This window comes from Crocodylus porosus, unplaced genomic scaffold (genome assembly GCF_001723895.1).
Source record: "Crocodylus porosus isolate Cpor-Errol unplaced genomic scaffold, CroPor_comp1, whole genome shotgun sequence".
NCBI classification, from domain to species: Eukaryota; Metazoa; Chordata; order Crocodylia; family Crocodylidae; genus Crocodylus; species Crocodylus porosus.
Window position 1 is genome coordinate 120,615,647 of NW_017728906.1, and position 22,847 is coordinate 120,638,493.

Here is a 22,847-nt window from a genome sequence, read left to right on the forward strand (position 1 = left end):
AGTGCTAGCCGCGTAGCACTGCTGAGCCTATAAGGATGCTGCAGGTTTTTCTTCCCAAGGTGGAGAACCTTGCATTTTTTGGTGTCAAACACCATTAGGTTCTCATCTGCCCATTTGCTGAGCCTGTCCAGGTCAGCCTGGAAATATACGGCACTGGTATAATGGTAGGGATTTATTATAGGCCACCACATCAGGAAGAAGGAGAAGGTAAGACTGTCCAAGGAGGTGAAAAACTATTAAAACATTATGAGATGGTATCGATAAAGGACTTCAGGTTTCCAGGTTTGTACTGGATGAACAAAACAGCCAAACATAAAATGTCAAACTGATTCCTAACTTCTGTGCATACAACTAGGGTTTCATCTATCTCAGATCTTGTCCTGACCAAAAGGGAAGAACTTGTGGAAGATGTGAAGGTGATGGGAAACCTGAGAGGAAACAACCACAATATGATAGGGTATCAGATCCTGAGATGGGGAAAGCATGAGGTCAGCAAAACTAGGACACTAGATTTAAAAAAGATGGATTTCACCTGACTCAAGGAGTTAATAGGCATGGTCCAATCTTAAGATTGACTGAAGGATAATGGTGCCCAGGAGGGCTGGGAATGTCTTAAAGGTATGATATTGGAAGCCCAACAAGAAACTTTTCTGCTACAATGGAAGCATAAGAAAAATGGCAAAGCATGAATGAGCCTCTACAAGGAGCTTCTAGAATGTCTTAAAGGGAAAAGGAAATGTCCACATCTCTAACAAAGCATACCAAGAAATAACAAGAACCTGCAGGAACAAAATCAGGAAAGCACAGGTAAAGAATGAGCTGCACCTGCCACGGGAGGTTAAATACAAGAACAAGTGGGTCTATAGGTATGTTGGCCAGAAAAGAAAGAGCAAAAAAGCTGTGGACCAGATGTTAAAGAGTAAGGGGGAGCTCTTAATCAGTGTTTGTGTGTTACATAAATAATAATAGAAAGACAGGTCTGGAAATATGTGGAGCAAATAAGCCACTGGCCAGACAAAATGATAAAAAGGAAAAACATCCTTAGGGAGTCACCTCATTAAAGTTGTTGATGGTCAAACATGATCACTCAGCCACCACTTCATCCAGCAATGGCTTCAGAGGAAGTATGAAAGCTCTGTCCTGTTCTCATAATTACTGTTATCACTTCTCATCATGAGACTACATTTTGTCTGAGTTCCAGGTGTACCTATCAAGAAAACAGCATTTTATTTTCAAAGTTGTTTTCCTACTGCACATAATAACAGATTAAATATTTTCTTGTGATGTTATTATCACATCTCCTTTTTAAAATTCCATCAGTGCTTCCTTTGATTCTGCTGTTTTAAAATTTCTCCTTCTCCCTTTTCCATAACCCCATTTTGGCTTGTATTTTTTTCTTTACTTTTGCCTATTATTATTTTCTTTCATAGATTTCATATGCCTTGTCTTATATCCTAGCTAATGGCACGGGGTTTTTTTGTATCTTCTTTTCTGGCAAATTGCTTTGTTTCTTTCCAGCCTTCTCAGTTCCTTCCAACCTTTATGAAACACATGAAGTAACCTCATAGTCAGCTTAGGCCTACCCCCTTCTTTTCTTCCATGTATAATATCATGTGTTCTGAGTCACTTTCTATCTAGGTACTATTAAGAAAGATTCCAGTTGACTTTGGTTCATTTCCCAGGAGCTTTCACCAACTGTTATAGGCTGGCATTTATATGCAGCTGTTTCTATTCCTTCCCATTTCTCATTTGCTCTTATCAATCAGTAGCATAACTAGGAGGGGGCAAAAGGGGCAGCAGCCAAAGATGATGGCTTGGAGGGAGCACTATTATGGCTCCCTTCCCCATGAGTCTTTCTGTAGAATGCAAAATTCAGAACTGTAGATGTAGCTAGGAAGGGGCAGTGTCATGCCCAGCAGTCTTTTGGAGGGGGGAGGTAGAATGACACTCCTTTGTTTCCAGGGGCTTAGTTAGTGCCAGTCAACCCTGCCTTGTGGGGGTGAATGGGGCTCCAGGGAACCCTAGCCCTAGCTCTCAATGGCAGAAGCCCAGACCATGATGTTAAGGCAGCAATGCCACTTAAGGAAGGAAAGGCTGTGAAGGTAACACTCTCCTCCCTTTCCTCTCCCTCTCCCCATTCCTCCACCCTCTGGTGGTCAGTATAATTCCTCCCTCTACCACTCTGGGAGCTCAAAAAAAGGTTTGCGATACCTCTGCTATCAATAGGCCCCTGGCTATTCAAGGGTGGATCTCTTTTTTAGAGATATCTCCTGTTGTAGCCATGCCACAGGTCCAATCAATTAAACATTATTTGTAATGGAAATTTGAACCCAAGCCTCCCATGTTCCAGGTGTCTGTCATAACTAATAAGGTCTGATCAAATGTGATAAGTTTCTAGGAAACATATTGGTTTCAGTGAATCATCTTTTTCTGAAGAAAATCTTTTTTGACTCAACATTTCCTAACCTGGTCTTTGATTATCTCTGCAGGCCTATGTTTTAAGCAAAGCATTCTGCAGTCTTGACATGTCTCTAAACACATTTCTGAAATAAACTGAATAGCATCAAGTAAACACAACTAAATTTGCTTCATTACCAATATAAGGTTATGCTACTCGGTAAAGGGAAATGCAGCCACAATCAGCCTGACCTCTTCCTTCGATTTTCAGCATTGTTTCTGGATTCTGAAACTGGTTTGCGGAGTGGTGAGTGTCTAAAAGTAGCCACAGGAAGGCTTTGACATTATTACTATTATCAACAGCTGCAAGGTGGCAATTTTTCATCACTGACAGAAAAACAAAACCTTTACACATACAGTAGAGCTGTTTGACAGTACAAGGCACTAAAATGCCAGTAGTAATGTCCAGACATATATTTCTGAAAAACAGCAAGGGAGGCACCTGGGAAGAGTGGAACTAAAATTAAACACAGAAAAATTTTGCAACGGAAAAGTTAGAAAATGACCAGGAAGCAGAGGGAGGTGGAGCAGCAAAATACTTATTTTTAAATCAGTTGAAAAATATATTCTTCACAGATGCTACAACCTACATATATACTCCAATTACAAATTCCAATTTCAATTCCACATATTTATTTTATTTTACAGTTCCTTTCACACAGTGCACCAGAGAACATCTCATGCAATAATGATGATGATGATTAAACCATCATTAAAACGCAAGGCATGACATGAAATCAATAGGAATGAAAAGCTAAATCTAAAAAGGTAGTGCTCCAACTAGATGTATAAAACACATTATATATGGATATACAGATAGACTGAGTAGACCACATCTGAGGCAAATTAAAGTTTCACAGCCCCAGCACCACTAAGTCAGAGATGAAAACCAAACCCCAGATACAAAGATTTTTATTTTCTGTCCATTGCCAGAAATGATGATGGATATAACTATAAGTGAATGTGCATTAAGACTCTTGAATGCTGTAAAACATTATAATCAGTGCTTTACCAATAACTTCACTAAAGAAACTTTTTCACATAAACATCATTAGCTCTCATATTAGTTCACAGTAAAAATGTTGCCAGCATATTTTGTAGGAAAGAGAGTTTAATTAACACATTTACAGGATGCCTCCCCATAAGTAACTATGTGCTGTAAATTAAATGCAGTGCCATTTCATGCATATTTGTAACAAGGAAATCACCTAGAAGGTGGTTACATGGTCAGCATACCAGAGGGGAGTCCTGGTAGCATCTGCATTAAGTCCCAGAATTTTTTGCATATCAGTTAATTCTGAGGGTGCACACAAGCATTCAAATAAATTGTGAGAAGTCTAGTGATTTTGCTCCCCTAGTTGGTGGAGTACTGTATGAGTGTTCAAGGGTCTTGGCAATAGGGGTGTGCAAAATGGGCTGTATTTGATTCAGATTTGGATTCAGCCCAAATCAAGGACAGTGATTTGATTAGTTGATTCAGATTTATGTCCCAATTCAATTTGGTCAAATCTGAATCTGAAGATTCAGATCAGCGATTCTGCCATAGACATAGCTTTAAATGTTTTTTCCTACATACCTCAAAGTACCAGGTGCAGCTCATGAATGCTGCTATGGTAGGGTGGGTAGAGCATCCCACAGGAGCATGGCGAGGACCCCCCACATGTTTGGCAGTGAACCCAGAAGTGGAATGGAAGTACTTTCAGTCTACTTCTGGATCTGCTACTGAACACACAGGGGACCTCCCCCCCTCACACCTTCCTGGCTGCAGGGGGAACTGGGGTGCCCCCCCCAGACCCAGGAGGCACCAGTTGTTGAGCTGGGGGGCAGGAGGCGGACCTAGAAGTGAACACTCCATCCATTCCAGCATCTCAGCATTCACAAGCTGCCTGGTACCTTGAGGTATGTAGAAAAAGCATTTAAAGCTGTGTCGATATCCGAGTATATATCTGAGTCATTGAATCTCCCCAAATCTCTCTGAATTGATTCAGAGGGTTCTGATTTGATTCAGAGAGATTAAAAGGATTTCCTGATTCGATTTGGATTTGGAGATTTGACTGCCGAATAGAGCCGAATCTCTGCTGAATCAAATCAGAGACCTAAGCTTTGCATAGCCCTACTGGGCAGGTGTCCTGAAAACAGCCTGTGCTGCCAATATCCTGCAGCCAGATGACCTCTGTGCACAAAGTACAACATGGTCTGTGTGCTTCCTGGCTGCCAGAGAGGGCTGAGAGCAGCTAAATGCACTGGGCAGTCCTGACTGGCTGCCTGCCTCAGAGGACCAATCTGGGGAATTCCCATTCACAGTCATCCCTCCCTTCTTGCTGGGGGCTTCCGAAGAAGAGACTTAGAACATGTTCCCTGCTTGTTAGTTGCAAGCATGTCACTTCCTGTTTATGCACCCCGTAATGGATCTCTGCCCCTCTGGCAGAAGTTAACATACCCAGGTGCTCCACCACTACCTCCTATCACCTCCTATCACCCTCTGCTCATCTCTCCAGATACATAGGGAGATTTGGTGTGCCTGTCTATTTGGACATGGCAGGTGCTGTTGCTAGCACTCAGCTTCACATGTGGGGCTTTAGGGTATACACTCCTCTGTGCTTACCGGAGCCTATAGCAATCAAGATTTCTCAATATTGTTAAAGAATTTCACATGGATGAGGAGGACAAGGCCCTACTGGATGGCATGCAGTAATCTGGGAGTACTTTCAGACTGTCAATTAGCAATCTGAGTCCTATAAAATGAAAAATGACTAAGGGAAGTGGATTTTCCCAGGCACTTAGAACAATAAGAAGTGGCCAGAACTTTGGTATGTGTCAGGTCACTTTCATGGAGACTTCATGGGGGGCTTTGGTGGCAGTTTATCACCAGTATATCAGGGGTGAGCATGAGGGGCTAGGTGCACAACTATCAGGGAGTATCAGGGGCGAGGCAAACAACTTTTCACCAAAGTGGCTTAGGGGAAAACCAAGAGCAAAAGTCATAAACTTCTAGTAGAAGTTTTCAGACTGGATAAAAGAATAAACTTCTTCACAGTTCATGTGACCAGACTCTGAAATAGACTCCCAGTGGGTGTGGTGTAAGCACCTACCATGGAGATATTCAAAAGGAGACTGGGTGCACACCTTGCTGGGCTTATTTGACCCCAACAGTCTTTCCTTCTTATAGCAGGGGGGCTGGACCTGATGATGTCATGAGATCCCTTCCAGTCCTAAACATCTGTGTTGAGCTCTGTACATTTTGTGACAGGACATCATCTTTACCATTGCTATCTGTAAGCTTTCAATCTCTGACAGACTCTTCTCTGTCACCAACCAGTTCAGGGTGGGCAAGTCCATGGCTAGAGAGGCAGTGTAGGAGGTGTACTTGGTCATGCAGGATGTGGTGGTGATGATGTGCTAGTGAAGTGTGTCATCCACCTCAACAAACTGAAAAAAGTTATTGCTATATTCTACTGGATAAGCTTCCCCAACTGTGTTGCAGCCATCAACAACACACATCCCCATCCTCTGCCTGCCCCAAGACTCCATGGAGTTTGTCAACCACAAAGTCTTCTTCTCTATCATGCTGTAGGGTGCTGTAGACCACTGTGATTGTATCACTCAAATCTTTGCCAGTTGGTGGACAGTACCTATCATGTCAGGTTCTTCTACCCCAAAATGGTACAGAACAGTGAGGTTGACAGAGTCCTCCCTTCATCACCAGGGACTCATCCTATCCTCTCCTCCCTTGACTCATGAAGCTATACACAGGGCACCTGGATAGGATGAAAGAGCACTTCAGCCACTGCTTCAGCAGGTGCTGTGTATTGGGTGAATGAACCTTCAGGTGTCTGAAGGCATGCTGGAGGGTTCTTGCTAATGCTTCAATACAGCACAGCAGAATTTGGAATTCTTCATCATCTCTGCCTACATCCTCCAAAACATCAAAGGGTGGTGGGGAGTCTTTCACAAGGCCTTTGCAGAAGAAGCACAGTATGTGGAGGAAGTGCAGCTTGCCCCTGCATGCCTCACCAGGGCAGCCTTATCCAAGCATACCAACCAGCCATGGTTGGCCATGGTCACAGAAGTCATGGTCAGGAAAGCACTGGAAGATTATCTCAGGGCATTCTGGAATGTTAGGCGGCAGCCAACTGAATGGGAATAATGAGGTGGGAAAGGTTAAGGGGCCTGGAAGCCCTGGTCAGCTGGGCACCAGGCTTGGGATAGAGAAGCACCCAGATATGAGGGAATATTGTGTGGGAAAGAGGTGTGCTTCAGTTTAGCATTTTTAAGTAGCAAAATATAACTTAATATAATTTAATAAAAACTATTGGATGTCAACATTTTCAGAACAGTTCTTTTTTCCTTGTGTCAGACTACAAAATTAAAAGGGGAGGAAAGGGCAGGGGCAAGGTAATTGGGAAGAGTAGATAGGAAACCAGGAGTTTACCTATGAGGAAGCAGCCTCCATGGAAACAGGGAGGTCACTTTGGAGAGGGACGGGAGGCATGCCCAGAGTCGCTGGCTCCAGAGAGATGATTAAGAACATCTTAATGAATCTGCTGGGCAGGTGGGTTATCCAGGACCCACTGTCCCCCTGAGAAGGCTGCAGGATTCAGAAGGAACCTACTCTACTGCATAGGCTGTGGTATCCACACAGATGGTTGAGGGACCTTAAAATTCTCACCCATGGGCCCTGGATCCCCTTGCCCCCTCCCCTGCATACAGCAACCCGGCCCTTGGGACATTTCACAGTGCTTGGAGTGCCTTGTTCCCTGAGAGTGAATGTTGGAGTTTTATCTCCTGCTGGGCCTGGAGGGTGGGGTCTGCTCCCATGTGGATCTCAGGCATCAGGGAGAGTTCAGGCCCTGCCTCTGAATTTTGCTTCCATGGCATTCTGCCAAATTGGGCCAGCAGACTGTGGTCAAACCCTGGGGCTTGGTGGCACTGTGCTTTTCCTGGACCTCCACAGTGACATTTTGGGGCACAGCTGCCATGGGGACCTCTTGGTACTGCAGTAGAGAGGATGCCCACAAGGGCCATGGGGATGACAGTTTCAGTCATGCTTGGCCAGTTGTCCCTCTTACCATCAGACATCCAGACCCCAGAATCTCTGTCCCCACTCCTCCTGTCCCTGCTTCTCGTACTTCTCCCTGTTCCACCAGTCATGGAAGCACAGGTTACAACCACCCCCTCCCACACCACTCTGCTTTTTATGATGCCAATCCTTCTTCCCCAGTTTGAAGGAAAGAGTCCTGGGGTTGGCACCCACCATGGTGACTGGGACAAGGCCTCTCGCTGAACAGGAGAGTGGAGTGGGTGTGATGCCATTTCCCAGGGCCAGAGTAGTGGTACACCTCTGAGCTGTCACAGGTCACAAAAAAGTGAATTAGGCTCCTCTCAAGGAACTCCCTCTCCTGCCTCTGGCACTCAGACAGTCCTGCCAAGGAGCAAGTAGTTTCCTCTAGAAACCACATAGCAGTGTTCACCATCCTGTCTTGGTCTTGGCTGCCCTCATGGAGCCATCCACCATCCTCATCATGTCATCCCTCTGCATCTCAAATCACTCCTTATTCCAGTGCTTTGGCTCATGGCACCAGTTGTCAGAGGTGATTGCTCAGTGAAGTGTCTCATGTGTCTCATCCTTGCTATACTGTCTTCTCCCCAGACATTTCCCATCTGCTTAGCAGTTGTCTAGTTGCCTGACCTAAGTCTCTTTCATGTCCTCCACACACACACCTTCCTCATGAAGGTTTTCTCTCTGAAAACAGATGCAAGAAACATAGGATTTGTAAAAACATAGCAAACTTTTCAGATAATATGGGATATAACTTTGGAAGCTTTGCTCACCACTCAATTTTAGCCAGTCATTCTTACAGTGACAAGAGCTAGAAATGGTAAGTCCCCTATTACTTTCTTCTCCCTCAGTGGGTGGGAGACCAAATCACTTCTGAAACCAGTTCCCCAAAGGAGGGCATGCTCTGACTATGCAGCAGGATCTGCTTCCTTGAAGGGAAGGCTGCCTAGCAAAGAGAGCATGGGACTGTCCTGAGAAACTCAGGAAAAACTTTGTTTTTTACTGCTATGGCCCATGGACCATAGAGGATTTTGAGTCCTGTGTTGCATGTTTTAAGAGCATAGCTGAAAAACAATGAATACCTTTCAATAGGAAAATCAGGCTGGAATGCTACTTATGGCTGAGGTACACTCACCATCTCCTTGCCTTAAGCACAGCCATACCTGACATTGCTCTCAGCTGCCACATGCTTTCTATGCTTCCAGATAAAGAGGAGAGGAGATGGAGCTATCCACCCTGCACCCTATCCTCTGCTCCTTAGCTACACTGAGCTTTTAATTGTTTTTTCTGCTATCAGTGTGCCCTGATGCACCAGGGATAGCTGTACCTCAGGGACTGGAAAGGATGAAGAGGGGACTTGCTTTCAGGGAGAGGATCAGGGCTGCATGATGTTTCTAGCATCCTGCGAAGTGACTGCTTCTGCTGTATTAGAATGGCGTTACAGCCACAGAATTTGCAATCTGGGAAATTGGGAATCAGACTTCTCTATTTCTGCTTGTAAATCACTCTGGGACTCTGAATTCAAAACGATTCCAATCTGGCATTATCTGGCTGTGCCTGGTTCTCTCCCCTGCAATCTTCCCTTTTCAACAGTGCCTGTCTTTGGGGAAATAGGGGGGAAAGCATTTATTTTCCCTAATGTATTAAAATGCCAGTGCTTCCTTTAACTGTCTTTTCACGTGACCCTAATCTGACCTTCATAGCTGCCTCCCATTCTTTTGGTGAGCGTTGCACAGGGAACCCCACTGACAGTCTCTGCTACATAGCCTTTGCTAAGGAAATAAATAGTGTATTAGTTATTCACAGCCTGAAGGGGGATTCATGTTGATGGGGCCAGCTGTGTGTTTCCAGCCACTAAGAACAGCTGAGAACCACATGTCAATGGACACAGGGAGCAAGGCTGGGACAGAGGCTGGTGATGGAGGTTGGAAGGAGAAGGGATCACAATCCTTGCTGCATTGGAGAGGAAGGCTGGTTGGCAGAGGCATAATTCTGGTGCTTGGTGGAGGGATTAGTCTTTTTCTTGACAACAGAGGATGGCATTGAGTGATACTCAAGATACTATGACTGTGACTTTTCTCCCTTAGAGTCTAACAAAGTGTAAAATGACCAAGGAGGGTAGGCACCTCCTGTCTGCCTTGGCGAAAAGGGAGTGTGGAGGTTTAATTGTACAGCTATTGATTGGATACACAGCCATTGGACCATACGCATTGCCATTCACGGTTGAGACTTAATAGCACCCTTGCCCCAACCTAGCTCTCTTTACTCTGGGGCATTCTCTTTCTGGGATGGGGCCCCAACTTGGTGTGGGAGGCTCTGAATGTATAAACACCAACCAGTCGCCTCGTCACTATGGAGAGATGGGGGGGTGATGCATAAATGCCATCAGGTGACACTCTTTGGTAAAGGCCTATGGGCTACCTGTGCACAGCTACAACCCTATTTCTCTGCCCTTGGATCTGTAACTTCTATGGCCCCCCAGCCCAGGGGGAGGTGGGTACTGCGGTCTTCCTCTACAATTGGTACCTATCATATTCATGCAGTGCAGCAGGGACTCTTACCTCTAAATGGGGTGGATTTTGCTTTGTGCATATCACCTTTTTTCTGGGACCAGGGGGGAGTATTGGGAGGTCTCTGGCTTACTATACTGGGACCAGAAAGCTTGATGGTTGTCACTGGCTTGCTTGTAACATGCCCTGACCCCAGATGCAACATGGGTGCATCTTTGACACACACTCCTGGAGTATACCCACACCTTTGGCTTGCCTTCTGCCCCAAACCCCTCCCTGAAACCTGCTGCTTGGTCACTGAGAATCAGCTGAGATGTGGTTCACTGAAAGACCAGAAAAGATGGATCCTCCTGTCCATAGAATGGCCAACCAATATGTTCACATGCTCTAAAAACACAGTTAACATTGGTAATAAGTGAGTAAAAAAAGGTAACAGAAAGGACTGATTTCAAGAAAGCAAGAATCAGAATAAGAAATCAGTAACTATACTGGACCAAATGGAGATATGACAATAAGCAAACAAAAGAAGATTTCAAAACAACATGTTCTTACCCTTTATTTTAAATACAAGAATGCAGTTTCATCTGGCAACTTCAGATTAGGTTTTCTCTATAACTAAGACAAAATGAAGACCTTGTGCTGCTCTCAGAGTAGGACTAAGAACAGTTTCTTATCTGGCTATTCACATATCACCTCTTGGCTTCTTTTGGGGGGGGGGAGGGGAAATACTTTGCATATAACTTCCTGCCCTCTTCAAAGGTGTATATTTGCCAGCAAAAAAAAATCATCGGTCAGCCACATCTCATCTAATTAAGACCAGGAGATTGTTCATTTTTTCAGACATGGAAATTCACTAATCCAATATTCTCTCTCTTCCCACAATAGTTGACTAGACAGGTGTTAGTTTTACAGCCCTTTCCTTTTAAAATGTAAATGTATCATGTTCTCTAAGGGATGAGTTCATGTGCCTCAGAGCATATAAGCAAGGATAATAAGTCCTAAAACCCCTGTCAAATGCTATTTCTGAGCATTTACAAGTCTTCAGACATTTCGGCTTTGAGTACCTCTTAGGTGCCAGCAGGCCTTGTTACACCTTGTGCTGGAAGCTGCACAAATGTTTATCAGTGTAGTGCTAGCTTGGAGTTTGCAGCAGTCATATCCTTATGTTAGAAACTTTCTCTGACTGCCCCGCACCTGCACAGCTGTGACTTGCCACAAGAGGTCTGGTGAGCAGAGGCAGGACAAGGAGCTGTAGCTGTGAGTTGCCACTAAGTGCTGGTGAGCCAGGACAGGTTTGTATCCCTGCCCTGTGGGTAGGGATGTGAGAGATTCTGGGATACTGGGATACTTCAACTTGGGTGGCACCTCTGTGAGGAGTGGCCACACCTTACTGGAACAGGAGCTGGGTAGTATGGATAGGAGTACTGGAATGGCATAACTTTGAGCTGCATGAGTACTTAAAACTACTTTAAGATGTTAATATGCTGACAATCCAGTCACTCAAAATTAGCATGTAACAAGGCAAACAAACTCATTGTTTGTCACTTAAAAGCATTATCATATTGTGCAATCCTAAGCCTCTTATTATATGTCAGAAATAAATATCTATATTAATAGTACAAAGAATAGAAGCATAAGGACAATAAGGTCACATACAACTTTACATTACCTATTTGTAGAACTACATATGCCATATCAAAAAATATACTCAGGAAGAGTTATGTAATAAAACGTGTAAGAAACACCCCACCTCTGGTAGGTGGTCTTTGGATCAGTGGCAAGGGCTGTGAGGACCCCTCCAAGGACAGGGAACAGAACAACTTTGGCTCTGACAGTGGAAATAGGGCCTCCAGGCACATGACATCCCCCAAATTGTCAGGGGTCAAGATCCATTGGGGAACAGGGGCACCTTTGGGGCCATCTACAATATGGATTGTGCAGTACCAGTGAATACATCCTGCCTGCTGACCACTGTGCTGTGAAAGCTGTGCCCCATGTCTTGTCCATCAATACCTGGTACCCCAACATTCAGAAACAGGTTAAGGAAGCTGAAATCCATCTTTGTCTGCAGCTACACCCCTGATTCCCCTGTGTATTTGGGACCCCCACACACCCTTTGCTTTTGGGGGAGGAAGGGGAGGCTTCTGTCACCTGCCACTTCTCCTGCCTAGTAATGGCAAAGGTGCACACAGTAGTAACTGGTACTGTGTGAGGATAGAGAGCTGCTCTTCAAACAAAATTATTGGATCTTTAGAGGTCTGAATGGCATTGACCATGCTCTTGTAGCAGGTGCTTATCCACTTGCTGTTTTACTGGCACTTTTCCCAGTCCCAGTCATGGTCCCTTGCTCTCATCTCCACAGCAGTTCTCTGGTACATCTTCTTGTTGCACTTTCCAGAGCAGATGCTCTTGATTGTCCTCATTGCCCTAGAAGGTGAGGAGGTCCTTGACCTCTGCCTGGGTTCAGTTCAATTCCTGGCTGTAGGCAGCAGGCAAAGAAGGGACAGGCTCTGTCTTTGGGGTCTGGGTGCCTGTGAGTGGGTCTGAATTAGGGCTGTGTGAGTCTTCAGATCCCACTTCGGATCCAGACCCACTTCAGATGCTTCGGTGTCCGAAGCAGCACTTCTGGATCAAAGCGGGAGCCCAGTAATGGTGTCCGGAGTGGGTTGGAGGCATTCTGAAGCACTTTGGACCCACTTTTGCCATTTTGAGGCAAGTAGAAGAAGGAGGGATAGTGGGGGAGGGACAGAGAGTGGGAAGGGGGAAGGAGGGAGAGCGTGGGGCAGGGAAGACTGATGTCTGTAGGTAGCCAGTGAGAAGGATTTCTCCCTGGCTACCTTTCCAACGGCAGCATCTGTGGGGTGGGACTGAAAAAAGTATAAAAGCCCCTGTTTCCAGCCCTTCTGTGCCTTTTGCAGCTCGTTCCCTGTCAGCAGTGTCTGAGAGAGGAATGTTGCAACTGAGACCTGCCTGCTGCTTTTTCATGTTATAAAGGAGTGGTTAGGATTTAGCTTAGCTTAGCTTACTTTAGCTTAGCTATTCTACTCAATTATTAGTAGTATTACAATTCAATTTATTTCTTTGAATTATTTTTTTGGAAACTTGTTTTGGAAACTTTGAAAAAAGACAGTTGTGTTTTCCCAGCCAGTGTTATCTATCACTGTGCAGGGAGGCACAGATTGCTTGCACACACGCATGCACGCACACACACACACGCACACACATACACAGAGACCCAGAATATAGAAAAAAAATCACAGTGGAAGAAGACAGACAGATATTTACAGAAGAGCAAGACACAGATAATATATTGAGACACAGGAACACACGCAAATAATTTCATTCACACCACAAGACAGACAATATCTTGAGAGCCACACAAGAGACACATAAATATTTTCATTCACAGCATAAGAAGCAATATCATGAGACCCACAAAGAAGACGCACAAATAATTTCATTCACAGCACAAGATAGACACAGATATTCACAGGAGAACAAGACAGACAGGTATACAAAAGGATTCACACACACACACGCACACACGCGTGCACACACACACACAGACCTTCTGCAGCACAGGAGAGATCAATATGAAGTGTGCTTGACAGGCAGGTGTCAGGTCTTCTGGCGGCGGAGGGAGAGGGGATAAGGAGAGAGCTAGAGCTGCAAACCCCCTCACCTGTCCCAAACACAGACACATTCTATTCCCGAGCAGCCATGACATCAGCACAGCCAGTGGAAGACAGGCAGCGGAAGCAGTGTCTGCACCTAACATCTCTGCACCTGCACCACCTCCGCTCAGTCCAGAAGTGGGCACCAGCAGTGGAATCACTGCCTCTTCCACCCCAATTTCAGCTCTCAGTGTGAGTCTCCCGGTACCAGAGCGGGAGCTGGAGCTGGAACCAGGGATGCTGAGTGCTCTGGCTCAAGCAATTCTGGGGACTGAAGGGGAATCAGAGTTTGTGCTCCACACCCCTCAAGTTTCCCCTAGACCCAGGTCTCCTCTGGAAAGCAGCACCTTGGAGGAGGCTGAAGTTGTGGAGGCAAGTAGCTCAGCTGAGGCAGCTCCTCGTGCTGTTCAGCCTCAGCCTGCTGAGAAGGGGAAAAGGCAGGATCCCCACACTCAACCCAGAAGTGGGAGAGCAGTGTAGTGTGGGATCATTTTGAGGTGGCATATGATCCCAGGTTTGCCTTCTGCCAGCACTGCCGAAGGCACATGAGCCGTGGCAAGGATGTGAGACACTTCTCCACCATGGCTATGCTGCTGCATCTGAGGAGGCAGCACCCCCTTGCCCTTCTTCCTGCTGCTCAGCCTGGCACCAATGGAAGTGTGCTGAAAGGGAAGTCCCCTGCTCGCTCCAAAGACCCCTTACCCCTAAAGCAGTGGCAGGCCACCCTGGACCAGTGGGGGAAAGGTGAACAGAAGGCGGGGTGAGTCCCACACGGCAAGGGAGATCATGGGGGCCATGAACTGCGTGGTGCAGGGGTGGCTCACTGGGCAGGCCGAGCTTACGCATGGGTTCATGGCCAACGATAACAGGGCCAATATGGTGAAGACTGTCTATGATGCCAACTTTGTTGGCATCTGCTGTGTGGCACACAGGCTGCACCTCATAGTGAGGGATGCCTTGGAGGAGGACAAGGTTGCTGGTGACAGCGTCACCATCAGTACTGCTACAAGCCAGCTGATTTTGAAATGCAGGAAGGTGGCAAGCTACTTCCACAACAGCATGAAGGGGGCAAGATGCTGTGGAAGAAACAAGCAGAGCTGAGCATCCCACAGCACAGAATCATACAGGATGTGGAGACTCGGTGGAACTCCACATACCTGATGCTCAAGAGGCTGGTGGAGCAACAGAAGGGCATCCATGAGATGGCCTTGTTTGGGGAGATAGGGATCAGTGTCCCCCTGAACAGAGTTGAGTGGGGTACCATCTCTCAGATGTTGGTGGTCCTCAATCCCTTCCTCAAGGCCACCGAGACCCTTAGCGCTGGTGATGCCCTCCTCAGCTAGGTGATCCCCTGAATGAGGGAACTGAAGAACCAAATGGAGAAGTTCCAGGAGATCAATGTTCCTGGCTGAGGCAGGCCGTTGTCACCAGATGTGCAGGCACTGGTGAGGCAGCTGAAGGAGGACATCAGGAGACAGCTGGATGTAGCATACAGGTAAAAGTGCAGAGGTACCTGGTGGAGTCAGATGTCTGGCAGGTCTCAGTGTGCCAGAATTCCATTTTGTATATTAAGTCCATGAGTTTCTGTACCTACTATCTAGGAGGCTGATGAAGTGCAGTTCATAGGCCCAGCTCTGAAAAGTGGTTTGCATTGTAATTTGTTCCCTCTCAGGATCAGGCCTGAGAGACTGGAAGCAGAGTGTTTTGAACTTGAGAACCAAATGGAGAAGTTCCAGGGGATCAATGTTCCTGGCTGGGACAGTCCACTGGCACCAGACATGAAGGCACTAGTGAGGTGGGTGAAGGAGGGCATCAGGAGACGGCTAGATCCCTTGTGGTCTAGTATGGTCCACATGTTGGCGGGCATGTGTGACCGGAGGGTGAAGGGGAGCATGTGCACTGGCAGCACCAAAACCCTTGATCACTGGATGCAGGTGCTGGTCAACAAAGTCAGGGAGGCTAAAGGGCAGAGGTGAGGGGATGTGGAAGAGGGGTATCTATTTTTCTATACCAGCACTCCCAGCACCAGCACCAGCACTGGCCAGTCTCCTCCACACCAGCCACTGCTCATGTGGGCCATGGGCATGGCTTCAATGCTGGGGTCCAAATGCACCAGACCCAAGCCTTGCGCAGGTAGTGCTGAGGCTTTGGTGGTTACCTATCTCACCAAGCATGTGGAGCCACTAGACTGTGACCCCTTGGCCTACTGGGCAAGCCACAGCCAGATGTAGCAGGATCTGGTCATGGTTTCCTGGCAACACCTGCACTGTCCACTGACAAATGTTCCAAGCAAGAGGGTGTTCAGCATTGTTGGGGATGTTGTGACAACCAACCACACCTGCGTAGATCCTGGTTTGGTTGCACAGGTGGTGTACTTAAAGGTGAGCCTCCCACTGCTGGGGTTCCCCAAGCTCCACCTTCAGACAGACTGAGTGCCACCATCCTCATGCCATCTGCACCAATTTCCTTTTTTCCTTTTTAAAAAAACCCAGTTAATGTCCCACTCTCAGCTGAAGGGGTCACTCACTGCATCACCACCAGCAGGGGAAGAACATGTCCCTGCTGAGTTCTCTCCCTTGCCAGAACAAACTTGGAGGTATGGACTGGGATATCTGACACCCCAGGCACCTCTGCACATTTACCTGCATTGCTACATCCCCCTTTCCCCCCTACCTCCCACCCCAGCCTGTCCCTCCCCCACAACACCTCCATTTCTATTTTCACTGGCTGGCTTTCTTGCTTGCATTGCAGGCCAGGCCCACCTCTGGCTTCTTTATTATTTCTTCCATCCAGGACCAACTGGAGGTACTTCCTCAGCCTGACAAAGGGGTTTTTAACCCTAAAGCTTCCAAAGATACCATTTTTATAAGTACTCCTTTTATTTTCATAATCCACATATAGACATAAAAACACAAGATAAGCCATCACACACCATGAATAATATCATATGTCCAACACACCACAAAACAACACAACGTCTTTATAAAATGACAAGCTCTGTGACAGTTCCATGTGGGTACCTTTGATGCTGCTGCTGATGCTACTGGTGTTGAGCCAGCTAAGTTATTGTACCTGTTGTCAGGTGAAGTGGGGGACTGGGCATGAGGCTGTAGGGGAGGAGGTGGCCTCAGTGGAGCACACTGCTGTGTTGTGTAGAGGCCCCAGTGCCAGGAAGGGCGCATCTTAACACACACCCAGTGTCACCCACCCACATCATTTTATGCCTGTCAGCAGCTTGGGGTGCATGGCCCCAAACAACAGACTCTCCCAGCGAGACACACACAGCTGGCAGGCTTTGTGGTCTGGCAGGGCCCAGCACTCACTCAGGCCTACTCTAGGATACACACACACACACCTGACTGGCTTCGTGGCCTCAGTAAGAGCTACCACCCCTGCAGTTTTGACCCCCCTGTCTTACCTGACCCCTGCGTTGTAACACATAAACATGACAGGAGGTTTGCCTGTCACAGCAGCTTGGGGTGCAGTTCCCCCCAACCCCTGCACTGATCTTCTTGAGACTTAGCAGGCTTTGTGGCCTCAGCAAGAGTTACCACACGTGCAATTTTGACCCCTCTGTGTCGTAACACATAACCGTGACAGGAATTTTGCTTTCAGAAATTTGGGGTTCTGTTCCCCTCAAGTCCCTGCACTGATCTTCTTGAAACTTGTCAGAGTTTGTGGCCTCACCAGGGGGCACCATCCCTCCAGTTTTCAGCCCCCTGTGTTGTAACATATAGATGTGACAGGAGCTTTGCTTTCAAGGATTTGGGGTATAGTTCCCCCCAAAACCCTTCACCAATCTTCTTGAAACTTGGTAGACGTTGTGGCCTTAGAGAGAGCTACCATATCTGCAGGTTTCATCTAAATCATACAAAAAACAATGTCGTTATATATCTTTCATTGATTCCCCATTATATTATCATTTGTTAACCAGAGCGCTCCAAGGGATGGCAAAGTCAAAGGGTTATAAACTACTGTGAGACCGTTTCAGGCTGGACATAAGGAAGAATTTCTTTACTGTCTGAGCTCCCGAGGTCTAGAACAGCCTGCCAGTGGAGGTGGTTCAAGCACCTACATTGAACACCTTCAAGAGTAAATTGGATGCTTATCCTGCTAGGATCCTATGACTCCAGCTGACTTCCTGCCCTTCAGGTGGGGGGCTGGACTGGATGATTTTCTGTGGTCCCTTTCAGCCCTAATGTCTATGAAATCTATGAAATATCCTATGGCTGGATCTCTGAGGTGGCTCTGAAGCTTTGGAGCTGCACCAGCCAGCTTGAGGTGGAAACCCAGTCCAGAGCTCCGGATAGGATCACTGCCATCCAAAGCGACTGGATCCAAAGCTGGATCAGATCGCTGTAGACTTGCACAGCCCTAGTCTAAATGTCACTGGGTGTATATGTGCCTTGGTGCATAGGTCAAAGAATGTGGGTGTGGGTCAGGGCATATGCGTCTCTATCCCCCTGAGTGGGTCAGGGTCTGGTCAGGCATGTTTCCTGCTCTGGAGTGAGTTGAGCTTACCTGACCTTGCCCACCCAAGCCCTAAACTTTCCAGTTTCTCCTCTCTGCTTGCCCAAACTGCCTCATTTGGCCCTCATCCTCCAGATCTGAACTGCCAGAATTGTCTTGTGCATGCTGGAGGTATAGCTGAGCCATACTTGGAAATGTTCATGAAAGCCATGGAATAGAAGTTATCTGGGGCTGGGGGTTTTTATGGTCTGGGTTTTTGGGTCTGGGTCTTGGGGTCATGTCCAGGGGACACAAGTGTCTTATTCCTGTTTATCCCCCTGAAACCATGGAGCACAGCGTGGACCTAGTGAAAGGGTCTGGGCTTCTTGGACTGCTCTGCTTGAGCCCAGCTTGGGTCACAGATTGTCTCCTTTCAGGAAAGATTGGCGGGGTGGGGTGGGAGGGGAGAGCATATTAGTACATGCTGGAATGCTGGAAAGTGGCTTTTATTGGTAGGATAAGCATACAAGCATTCATTTCTCAAGTAATCCTACTAGATACCACTTCTACTTGGTTGAAGGTGGTAGAATTTTCTAAACACATGTGCCATTTCTGATATGGCAGGAACTGTGTGAAAGTTTGTACATTTATGGTTTATATTGAGGCAAAGATGGTTCTATTGGTCAAAATACAATGCCTATATGTACCTTATATCTTGATTTCCTAACTAAAAATTGAATTTTTTTGTGTTTGTTCATTTTTAAGTCCTAGATTTTGTCTATCTTGTTTCTTTAGACTGCAAATTGTTGTGGCAGGGAACTGCCTCTTTCTAAATCCCTGCAACATGTCTGCAACAATAGTTCTTTGATATTAGCTGTCAATTTTGGTTTAATGTAAAACAAAAAAATAAAAAAGGGTCTGATTCAACTACCAGCTCTGCATATCATGTTCTCAGTCCAGTGAAAAGAGAAATTAAAGCAAGTGAAAAATCCACTATAAAAGGTAAAACACACACTATTATTATGACTGTTAATCAAAAGAAAGTGTTATATGTTCATGTTCCCTACTCAAACTGAAGTTCACCTATGGAAGAGATAATACATATGCAATATAGGCTAAAATACATATGTAATATAGGAATAAGGGCCATGTTTTCTCTGCTGCATGTCATATTACACATGGCAGCAGCTGCTTCAGCCTAAATAGAAAACAGATCAGAAGCAAAATAATTTGAGGAAAACGATAGTAATGGCAAAGATGATGGTTTTGCAGTCACCTTCCATTTCTAGTAGGTATTTTAAAGGAATTTTATGTTCACATCTTTTATTACAGATCATGGTGAATTATATAAAGGTGTAGAGTATGTTGAATGAGAAAAAAGCAACCAAGAAAATATATAACAAAATAAAAAATAAAAAGTGGGATAGAAGAAAGAACATAAAAGAAAACTAAAACCAAATATGTTAAAATTATAGAAGAGTATAGGTGGCTACCAGTGAGTCACTAGGAGTAAAGTTCTTCACATATGACAGAAAATGACCACGTTTATTATGCTACTCTACAGAACTTGATTTACAGGTTTTCTTTTTTCTTGCCCTTTCAAATGTTACAAATTATTTAATCATCTGTCAAAGAACAGATGATTTAGATCTTTCTGGTGCTACAATACATTATTTTATCAAAATGCTTAAATAATCATCAAGTTTTCCTATTTATAAGGAAATAAGATTTGCCAAATTATGATACCCGTGACAAACCACAATAACTCCTCCATCTTAAGTGAACAGATACATGACTAAAACTGATGAAACATTCGTAGAACATTATAAAGCATAAGAACATACTAGAAGTTATTATAACCCTTGCTGCATTAACAGTAGCTAAATTTTACTGCTTTTACAATTCTGAATAGTATTTCAGTCCAAAAATGGTCCCATTAAAATAAAACAGTGGCTTTCTCTGCACAGTAGAGGAGTTTTGGGGAACATCTCCAGCTACATGATTTTATCCTCTCATCTGCAGTGCAGCAGATTCTTCTTTGGCTACTTCTACAATTGCTCTTAGAAGCTGGAGGTTTCCTCCACTGTGTGGACCAGTAGTTCAAGTGACAGGATCCACTGTCACAGTGACTAATGCCTTAAATAATGAATTCCACTGAAGTCGATGGGAATACGTGTGGAATAAAGTACTGCTTAAACATCTATTTTGTACTTCATAATCTGCAGCGATATGTTGTCTTAAGAGTGGATGTGTAGCCAATTGTGATATTAGAATCACAATTCATTTCCTCCTTTCACATCCAACTTCAGAGTTGTAAGGTAATTTTCTCTTAGATGGAGAAATAATAATCTAAACAGCACATAGGTGAAAATGAGTTATGCCCTGTGCTCCTAACAGACACTGCTGATTCCAGCTATAACCAGAAGCTGAAGCAGGATACAACTTCCTTTTTCCTCTTATCTATTGCCAGTAAGGTGTTGGCAATAAAGCCTGAATGGAGCTACAGCATAATCTGGTCCTATAGCAGTTGTGTAGAGTTTTAAATGAACCTAAATATACTATAATTTATATTTCAATTTGGCATATATCATTAAAAATAAGGTTAAAATGCAAAGAGCACTTTAACCATACAGCGTAATAAGATATTTAAGACAGACTAATGTTATAAACATTTGTGGCATGACCCAAAGTTCACTGATGTCAATAAAAGATAAAGCAAATTTACCAGATTTTGAAAGCTTAATATATATAATAGTACTAGTATGGTTATGATAGCTCTCAGTACAACCCTATCAGTGTGAGCTGTATGATACATGGGATGAATAGGACTTTTGCACTTTATGGCCAAGTCTAGACAAGGGTGGACTTTTGGTTCCCTGGTGACAGCTAGCAGCAGTATACCTTGTGCCACTGCTAGCTGTCTCCAGGGAACATCTGTGCCATGTACCCTCTGGTGTGGGGCAGGTTACCCCAGATGGGGTAGGGGAGGCTGGGGCCAGCAACTGTGCTGGCCCCAGGAGCCTTACCTAGGATCCTGGAGGTATGGCTCCTGCTGGCCAGGCTCCGGTTTTGAGTGGCGTGCACTGCCTCCACATGTGCCCACGCTTTTTTTCTGCATGGGTTTTTTTGACCCCTGGATCTCTGGGAATGCCTGAATGTGTGGTGTGTAGCACCACAGATCGGTCTGCAGCAGCACATACCACACAGCCACGTTCATCTGGGCACAGCCTATATGCCAGCTGACTATTCTGGTTTTCTTTCCTTAGAGAAAAGAAAAATTTACAGCTTCAATATTAGTACAATACCAGGGTTTATTTTACAGAAATCTTAAAGTGTAATAACATAGTTTAGTGTGGAATAGTTTAAATACCTCCCTGTAAAATTATAGGACTCACTATTATCGCTCTGTAAAATAAAGGAGGATCTACTATTTTGGTCCAGTTCTCAGTGCAAATCAGCAAAATTCCACTGATTTCAAAGGAGAAATATTATTTTTTTCTAGCTGAAGATGTGGCCTTTTGTGTTATAGTTGCCCCCTCCCTCCCCCACCCCCTACCTGCCTATCCACCCACACACACACATACTTTTCCTTGGAATATATACATTTTAGGGTAACTTGTGAAAGTTTCTGTATTCTGGCCTTTACTTTAATGATATCTGTTTGGTCTGAAAAACTGGAGGTCATCGGTCCTAGATTTATATAAGCTGTCATATGCTGGGTCTCTATCCTCTTATTTTAACAATAATATATGGGAATTGCTCTTAATGGATTTTTAAAGCAGTGCAGCAGTCAGGTGGTATGTTATTAATGCACTCCTTTCTCATGATCATACAGACACTATTGAATGTTCTTTTTTGAATACTGTGCATTACCCCTCCCTGTTACAGCAAACAGCTAAAAATGAAATGTCACATCCAGAACAAGATACTTGCTAAGGAATGCAATCATCTTCAGAGACAAAAGACAAGGAGGATATTAAAAAAAAATAACAGTGTGTTCTTCCCATTCTTTCTTTGAATTGCTAACTCTGCTCTTATGTTAGGCAAAAAGCTGTCCCAAACTAACACTAACTTTACAACATTAGTCCTTGTGAACAAGGACTGTTTGTTTGGTCTTTGTCCCTTCTACAGTTGAAAAATTTAGAAAGAGGAGAGGGGTAGAAGTGATAAGTCAGGGCCATTGTTCCATTATCTGTTATCTACTGCTCTGCAAGACACTCCTCTAGGAGCAGTGGTATAATGCCATGATATTAGTTGATACTGGGTGAACAGCTACTGGGGAAAATTAGACCTCCTGGTCCAGAAGTGTTAGGCCACTCCATAAATTCCCCTTCACAGGGCTGTTGGTAAAAAAAAAAATGGAACAACAAAACCAAAGAGAATGAAATATGAACCCAGCACCTTGAAAGCTGCTGGCAGGGAGGTAGCTGTAGCAGTTGTTTGGTTTCCAGTATAACGTGGTGGCAATGTGGCCATTATAAATTTTCACAGTGATGTCCAATAAATGAATTTTCTGGGAGGAGTATTTCAGAGTCAGTCACTGCCAAATTACATCAGACAAACCAATTAACCACTACAGGTATTTCCACCCCACCAGTTCTCATCCTAAGTACTTGTAACTCCTTTGTATTGTAGAAGGGAACTTTTTGTCCAACTTGGGTAGGTCAGTGAGACTGCCTTGAGCTGACTGATCAGGGC